At 30.2% G+C, this 9,448-nt stretch overlaps 1 long non-coding RNA gene across 8 annotated transcripts; it reads right to left on the reverse strand.

Moving 5' to 3' along the window:
- Positions 1-4,773: 4,773 nt before the first annotated feature.
- On the reverse strand, positions 4,774-9,031 carry LOC139874170 (uncharacterized). 8 transcript variants are annotated; one of them, XR_011767826.1, is made up of 8 exons: positions 8,599-9,031; positions 7,647-7,966; positions 7,462-7,543; positions 7,164-7,269; positions 6,962-7,081; positions 6,538-6,581; positions 5,247-6,388; positions 4,774-5,027 (listed from the first exon to the last, which is right to left on the reverse strand). It is a non-coding gene; the product is annotated as an uncharacterized lncRNA (long non-coding RNA). The 8 variants fall into 8 exon arrangements; XR_011767827.1 differs by having other exon boundaries at positions 5,247-5,753; positions 6,186-6,388; positions 7,164-7,543; XR_011767830.1 differs by having other exon boundaries at positions 5,247-5,756; positions 6,186-6,388; positions 7,164-7,543.
- Positions 9,032-9,448: the final 417 nt, after the last annotated feature.

A 9,448-nucleotide genomic window follows, 5' to 3' on the forward strand; every position in this document is an offset into this window, starting at 1 on the left:
ATCTAGGATTCAGTCACAAATTTCAATAAGTTCATCTAAAATGACATATTTTACCATAAGCATTAGAAGAAGCAAATGTGGAGCATAAAGAAGCGTATTCATCTTCAACGTTAATGTTGCAATGCAAAACAAAAGTATTTGAAGCCAAATGTACATTTAGTTTCGTTTATTATGAATTAAATTCAGAAAAAATATTTTGATAATTTTCCAGACAAAAAATTACAAAACATTAACATAATCATGTTAAGATATCATCTATATCTATCTATCTATCTATCTATCTATCTATCTATCTATCTATCTATCTATCTATCTATCTATCTATCTATCTATCTATATATATATATATATATATATATATATATATAGTAATTGAGTTATGGAATCATAAGTATGGTGTATTAAATACGTTTAATTCAATAAAACTTACCCATGTAATTTAATAGACTGGTAAAAAAAGGTTAAAATTATTATGGTAAAAAAGTAAAAAATGAAATAAAAACCATATTAAATAAAAATGTCATAAATAAATTTTAAGTAATTAATAATCAATAAATATATAAACCTTTCATTTTCTAAGTAACGTAAGTTATTTTTTTAGCCTATAAATATGTGTGTGTGTGTGTGTGTGTGTGTGTGTGTATATATATATATATATATATATATATATATATACTCCAAATGTCATAAATATGCTCATTAACCCAACTCAATTACTATTATTTTTTTATTTTACTCTATATAACTACTTAACAACATGGTAAAAGTTTATAATTTTATTATATATATATATATACTTATATATATATATAGTTATATTTTTTACCTAACTCAATTGCTATTATTTTTTACCTAATATAATCACTTAACAACATGGTAAAAGTTTATACTTTTATTATCTAAATCTATATATCTATATATTTTGAGTCCTACAAAATTAAGTATGTTGTAATAAATAGAATTAACTAACTAAAAAAGATATAAAATAGCAAAGTAAAAAATTATGAATTGTTTATGAATATAATGATTATTAAATTATTAAATACGTATCATTTATGAATAACTTAACCCTTGATTTCATAAGTATGAATTACCTCTTGCATTTATTATCATAGTAAAAAAGTTAAAAATAAAATCTACCCATACTAATAAATTTATAGACTTATAGATAAATTTATATTATCATATTTAAAAAGTTTTAAAACTAATCTACCAATTTTAATAAATATATAGACTTAAAGATAGATTTATATCAACATTCATAGTATATTACCGTTTATAATTGGGTAATGAAGTAGATATAATCCTAAAACTAAAGAATTGGTATATGTGACTATTGTAGTTGATCATCTTTCATCATTAAGCTATTAGCATAATGAAAATGTAATTAATGAAATAATAGTATTATCTATGACATAAGTTAAATTTGTTAAATGTTTATTAAGCTAATTAGTTTCTTTTATTTTTCATTTTATTAAATATCTAACTTTTAACCTTTCATTTTTCCTATAATAAATAGATAAGTTTCAAGCCTTTCATTTTTCTTATAATAAATATATATTAGTTTTAATCTTTTCATTTTCTTATATTAAATAGCTAACTACTTGATACATTGTTATCTATAAATACCCATTTTCATTTGTGAAATACTCATTTTTCATTTCAAAGTTAGTTATACTTTACAATTGAAGTAATTGATAGAGTTTTATAGCGTTAGTTATTCATCATCATCGTCATCATGAATGATTTGTTCTTTCAATGTCAAACATCCATCCATCACATTAGCATTATATATATATATTATTAAACTGACAAACACAAATTATTGCGGGACCCTCTTCACATGGCATCTTGGATTATTTCACCGCTTTTCCTTTTTCACTCTTGTTTTCTTGCTCACTCATAATTGAAGTGGAATCTTCTGAATAATTGTTGAAAACTTGATTTTTTAATTCATCAAAAATATCTGGAATAGTAATTGGTAAATCATCTTCAGGATCTTGAGATTCTCCTGCTAAAACTGAAAATTTGTTGTCATCGTCAGACATTTCTTTCATTGATGTGTCTGATTTTGGCTTTGAGAATTGCATCATATCTTTTTCGACCTGCTCCACATATTCCTTTAAAATTTGTTGCTTTGTTGGATTAAGCACTCCTTGAGAAATTAATTTTGCCTCCATTAAATCCATTGGATTAACTGGAGCCAATTCTTTCATCTTTTTCCTTGATTTCAAAGTGCTCTGCTCTTTGTATTTTAGCAAAGTGTTATGGATGTATTCAATTGTATCTTTGGATGCTAATTCACATGTTTTTAATGATAACAGGATCTAACATTAATTACATAAAATGATAAAATAAATAGAAATATGATTTAAAACAACAAAATAAGTAAACATATTCACAAAACAGGAAATTCTAAAACAGGAAACTATGACTTCACAAAGGTTCTATTTATGATCGTCTTGGTCAAAGGGAGTCATTACAATCTGGTAGTCAAATACTCATAGTATGTAAAACTGGTTAGTCAATGAGCTTTTGCCCTTGACGCCACACCTAGGCTTAAACGGGCATAATCACGACAAAAGTTTAACATACTCTGAATATAAGGGACCAGTTCAACCTTGACTATATACCAGATCGACCTTACAAAATCTTTTTCCTAGAATTTCCAGACTTTTTTTTTTCATTATTACATGAACTCAGTAGTCATATAATCAGTATTATCCAACATTTAAGAACTTAGCCTTCCATGTAGGAGGTGATCATTAAAATATAATTTAAATAAATAATCAGTAATAGAAAAGAAACTTACAGTGGGGCGAGTGTTCTTCCAATATTCACAATATATTTTACAAACTTAGATTATTATAGAAAATTATTTAAAAGTGAAAACTGAAGAAATTCTGAAAAAAACTGATATCTACAAATGAACTCTGGCCTCTCTTATATAAAGGTATGAGGTCCATTACATCAATTATTGCCGACAAAAATTACATTATTAAACCGACAAACACCAATTATTGTGGGACCCTCTTCACATGGCAAAAATTATTGTGGGACCCTCTTCACATGGCATCTTGGATTATTTCACCGCTTTTTCTTTTCCACTCTTGTCTTCTTGCTCACTCATAATTAAAGTGGAATCTTCTGAATAATTGTTGAAAACTTGATTTTTTAATTCAGCAAAAATATCTGAAATAGTAATTGGTAAATCATCTTCAGGATCTTGAGATTCTCCTGCTAAAACTGAAAATTTGTTGTCATCGTCAGACATTTCTTTCAATAATGTGTCTGATTTTGGCTTTGAGAATTGCATCAAATCTTTTTCGACCTGCTCCATATATTACTTTAAAATTTGTTGCTTTGTTGGATTAAGCACTCCTTGAGAAATTAATTTTGCCTCCATTAAATCCATTAGATTAACTGGAGCCAATTAGGGCAGGATTAATGGGGAAGTAACCAATCGGGGGGAAGCGAAGGGAAGCAAAAAAAAAATTCGTTTTTTTTTGGATTTTTTTTCAGGCATCAAGATCACACGAAAGTATGAACATTTAAAAAAGACATTTCGCGATGAATGTTATTATTTAGGCGGGAAAACGATCGACAAAAATAACATTCAAGATAATATTGTTCGTGAAGAATGTTAACGTTTTGTTTTCATGTTTTGTGAAGTAAAATTTAGCCCGATTTAGGGTTTAGGGTTTGGTGTTTTGGGTTTATTCCATAAACCCAAAACACCAAACCCTAAACCCTAAACCCTGAACCTTAAACTCTAAACCGTCCGTGTTAAAAACTCAATCTAAATCCTAAATCTAAACCCTAAATCTAAATCCTAAACCCTAAATATCTAAGCCCTAATATCTAAAACCTCAACATACGCTCGAAAAATACGATAATTGTTATATATTAGTTCTTCAAGCGTTTTTCCGCCAAAATAAAAATATTTATCACAAAGTGTCTTTATTAAATGTTCATATTTTAATCCAATCTATAATGTTCGTGAACAAAGTTTTTTCAAAAAACGAAAAGAAAAAAAAATTTGCTTCCTCCCGCTTCCTCCCGATTGGTTACTTCCCTACCACTATATATATATATATATATATATATATATATATATATATATATATATATATATATATATATATATATATATAATGGGTAGTGATATTTCCAATTACCTTTTTTATAAATCCAGCAATATTATACCGTGCTACCAAAATTACCCTTTCTCCCCACAAATATATTTCCTTTTCTCATCGCTGTACATCCCTTATCCCAACTATCTATTTTATCATTCCATCTTCGTAAAGTAACACACCATTTCTACTGTAACTATGAACTCTACTTTTTCACCCCAGTCACCATTTCTACTCTAAGTTCTACATTTTCAATACGATCAATACATATAGCTATTTCAATTTCTCAAACAATTGCAAGCACAAGCCGTCCCCAAAATTATGAATCCCTCACTATTGTACGTTTCCACTAAAATTAGAGGGTTTTTTGATTGCTGGTGGTATTTCGAAATTTTGGTAGCGATGGTGTCGATTGAAGCGGTCGATGTTATTGATGTTATTTTCACCTCCAGTTTTAGGGTTTCTTTTCAAGTTGTTGATGTTATTTTTTTTAGCTTGTGGATACAAAATTAAATTCATGCTTGGATTTTGTTGATGTGAAAGATGGAACCAAGTTCCAGTAACAAAAGGAAAACTATGACTCCATTGAAAATAACCACAAATGAATTGAGTCACGCTTTTGATCTGAAACTAGGCAAACACCCGCGAATTCGCGGGGTTTTTTAGGAAGATTTTTTTATAGTAAAATAGAAATAACATGAAATGATAATTGATATTCAAATATAACACGATTAGAACACAAAAATTCATTTTGAGATTAAATGCATGCTAACAAAGTAAATTAACATTTGTGGGTGCAAAAGAACTCGGTAGAACTCATCTTCCCTTTGTTACAGTCTGCAAAATACTCACTTGTGGGTGCAATGCGACATAAAATGTAGTTGCCGCCCCCTGAAAAATCAAAAATTCAAAAAGATAGAATGTGGGTCACTTTCTTGAAAATTTACTCTGTTAATGATTGAATAAACAAATGGTCTAACCCCAACTTGTGGGATGGTTTTCACAAAGTATTTAGCGACCTAATTCTGTAAAGCTGATTCAAGAACACAATATAAAAAGAATAATATGCAATAATGAACATACATGTTCAGATAAAGAATCGATCTTTACCTTGAAGAAAGGCGTGATGACGTATTAGATTGGTTACAATGACACCAGGATGCAATAAGTTTGCAGTTTTATCTACTTCTTCTTCATGCTTTTCTTGAGTTATGTAAATATCATAAGAATGGACCTAATAAACCTAAATATGAATATGAATATTTAATTAGATAACATTACCTTAACAACCTTGTTAGCTCATTCACGTGCAGTACGTTGACCAACTTTTACACTCCATCGGGCCATAACTAAATTAAATAATTAAAAAAAAAAATTTGAAAGATAATTAAATAATAAAATTAATTATCATCTTCTATCTATATCTATACACTAAACATTGTCTACACCTAGTTGCAATGAACTTTGGTTGTGCACCTTTCTTGATCATTGATTTTGTCAAAGCCGATTTGTTTGTTTGCAAATTAATGACCCACTGATGAAACATTAACTATTCTTCCTTCCTTTTCTTATTCACGCCGCGAAGAATTCTTCATGGTATCGAGTAGAAGAATTCTACTGCTGGATTCAAAATGTTCAAGATATTTGAGAAACTTGATTTTGATCAGCCTGACCCATACTAATTTCAATCCATAACCTGAATCGGTTACCCAACTCATGTGGCAACATTAAGAGTTTATAAAAGGTTCCTATTGACGAAGAAACATTTTGGGTCAACCAAACAAACCAACTCAAAAAAAATACCCGTCTAACCCACATTAATAAGGCCATCGCCCAACCCATATCTCATATGCCACTTCTAACTTTGATTCTAGATACCTAAATGGTTTGGGGTGAACTGTAGTTCAATCTTGTACTTTAAGAGTGTGAACGGTATAGTCATGACTTCTGCATTATTACTTTTGACAGCAGGAAACAAACACTTTTTTTTTATTTGTCAATATCGATATAAAGGATATATACCAAAATAGAACGATAAATGTAGCTCACACGAGAATGTTTAAAGGAAGCCCTGATGGCCAATACTCGAATGCGAAAGTCCTTATGGATGCTAGAGAGGTGAGATCTAACTCCATTGCCTGAACTTTAACATTAGGTGTTTCAGCAAGTATACTTTCTTTAACACATGTACACTGCGCAACGCAAGAACCAGTGTTGTAGTGATGCCTCTGAGCCAATACCACTGGAAGCTCCTAGATACATACATCGATATCATATCAACAAAGTTACAATATGGAAATTTATGTCAAAAGTACATACATGAATATCATATTGACACAGTCTCTTTTAAAAATTAACACATGTACAGTTTGACTTATGATTTATATCATGATAGTTTTACCTTTGACATAGATCAAGCTAATAGCACTGGATGAACAAAACAACCTGGCAAACAACATAAATCATAGATGTTCAGTCAAACACACTGGTTGTCGCGAGTTCGGTGGCCAGGTAATGGGTATTAATGTTAAGATAAATAATTCGGGTTGGTTCGAGTTGACCTATATATTCTTTTCTCTTTTACCTGAGCTTCATTAATAATTGAAGATTCGACAGTGATGACATTAATTCATTGAAGAAAGCCTAAATAAATTCTGTATGATAGTAGCTTAGGAGTTTAAAAACTCATTTATAAACCCTTCAAGTTACTTTCACATTCAGCCCATTCGACCAGTTCCAATGAAATTTTACCCATTTGCAACCCCTAAATATAACAGAATTAATTAATTATATTGATGGGTTGAAACAACCACTCTGTCAAATACCTTTGCTATAAGATTCTGATAGGGGATATATTCCTCTTTTAAATTTAGGTGAATGATATGCCCAATAGTCTCAAAAGATGAAGGAACTGTCATAACCTTTGGAAGCAAATCCTCTAAGACCTACAATTTTACAAAGACATAACTCATAGCATCCATAAACATCGTCAGATAAGCCACATTAAATGTTAAAAATTTAACTTACAGTTGATGCAAATCAGTCAACTGTTAATATCAAGATCCTGATTGAGAAGATTGATTTGACTTTTTAACCCTACCCGAAAGAGAGTCAGTGGTGGATTCTCAAAGTTCTGAAAATTCAAATAAAACGAAGCTTATCAAATAAAAGCAAAACTTGCAACCCGTTTCTTATTTTCTCAAAGTTGAAAATTTAACAAATTATGACTCGCGTAGAAGTGAAAAGCCCGTGTACGCACCTTTGCAGAAGTGTAGTGACTGTAAAAACCTACCAAAAACAACAAATACCTCAAAACTTAAATTACCTAATACAAAGAAAGAACCAGAACAGTTCTTTCAACCACACCGAAGCTGCTAAACCCTTACCCATGATTCAAAAATGGCACACTACAAAATAGAATTCATCATTAGCCCAAGCAAAAAAGTAAAATAAGAGTTGGAACTCTGATAAAGGAACTTTGATTAGCTCAAATAGCAAATCAATACTTACACTAAATTCAATATGTTTAAACAAATTAAATAGGCTCAGATCTGCAAGTGTGGGTTCAGGACTAAAGAAGATCCGAAATCCACCATGCATGCAAACACACACAGTTGCACGGATTCTATGTCATCAGATTGTTGCCTTGCCAAGATGTGGTTCGGGTCTTCAATAATCCTTCATCATTTGCTATGATAATAGCACCTATCATCATAGCCTTTGTATCCTATACACCAGCGCTTTCGATTTCTAAGGTAGAGTTGTCCAGGACTGAATTATTAAGGGGAACATTATGCCAGCCAAACACGTTGCCGATTCAATCAACAAACCTGCAAATAATATTTTAAACACGTATCGACCAAAACAACAACTATATCATACCAATATTTAGAAAGTTTTGATCATTTTAAACATCTTTAGATCAAGCTTTGCAAATTTAATGTTTTCCCTGTACAAATTTACTAAAACCTTGTGACCAAATTCTATTTTTGTTTATTGCATTGTAACTCTAAGCAACTAACGAAACACTGTTTCTTGTCATAATGACAAATGTTTAAGTCGGCTGCTTCGTATTCCATCTCCATTAATGATTAAAATTCATCCCTCATAAGATTATGAGTCATGTTCTTTTTTTGTTTAAAAGGTGATGATAACTAAAGAGAATTCAAAACAATACAAAGGGAATTTTTTATGGCATAGATGTCGGTTTGTTAATTTGATCAGGAATTATCAAAATATAATGCTCACAACATTTAACATCAAAACCTCTTTCAAACATTTACACAGACAGCTTTTGTGCAAAATTAACATGAAAAAACCCCACAAAAAACACAAATGGTTTTAGCAGGAAAAAAAACTACGTATGATTAGGGGTAACAAAATCACCCTCACACACACAACAATAAAACCAAAAAAAATTATCTACTAATATTAATCACATAAAAAGTTACAGAATAAATACCAGCAATCAATGGCGACGGCAGAGATAACGGAAATTTTTATCGCATGAAACTCTAATATTTGCCCCAAATTTAATCGATTTTGAACAACCATGGAGAAGGAATACTCCTTCAACATGATTTAATCAATTAAAATGGTGGCTTGCTGTAACTGATTACGTAAATAGCCGAGAATTGATTACATGATTACATCGACATTAGGGTTCATCAATCGCATAACCCTCAACGATCGCGGAAATTATGATTATTTGATTCGTAAACGTTGAAAGATATCTCAGACATCCAAATCTACAATGTAAATCAATAGGTTGGTTGATTTCAAACGATGTAGAACAATGGGTTCTTGTATGATATCGATTGAGATGGAAGTTGAATCGATTTGGGTTAATTGACATGGTCGATGGTAGATTGAGGATAAGTAGGTAAAAGATTGAAAAAATGATTAGCGTTTGAATGAAGCAAAAAAGAAGTTGAATGGAGCAAAAAATAAGGAACGATTATGCAATTAATTAATTGTGATTGAAAAAAAACTAACACCTTAAATGATGGAAAGGGTGTTTATGTCTTTAACATTAATCTTGAAAAAAAATTAGGTAATATTAAATTCGACTATGAAAGGAACCGTTGGATTGAAATTTTGTTATAGATCTAATGGTCAGAAATTGTGATTTCAAAAATTTATTACATAATTTGGCTCTTCTTTTAATAAGTAGAGAGAAGAGAAGAAGAGAGAAGATAGAAGAGATGGTTTAAAGGATGTAAGAAAAATAAAATAAAAAACTTAATAATTTACTGAGTACTTTGACTTTAGAATCCCTTGAAGACAAGATAAGGGTATTTTAGGAATTCAAG

Source organism: Rutidosis leptorrhynchoides, chromosome 1 (assembly GCF_046630445.1).
Source record: "Rutidosis leptorrhynchoides isolate AG116_Rl617_1_P2 chromosome 1, CSIRO_AGI_Rlap_v1, whole genome shotgun sequence".
In the NCBI taxonomy this organism is placed as follows: Eukaryota; Viridiplantae; Streptophyta; class Magnoliopsida; order Asterales; family Asteraceae; genus Rutidosis; species Rutidosis leptorrhynchoides.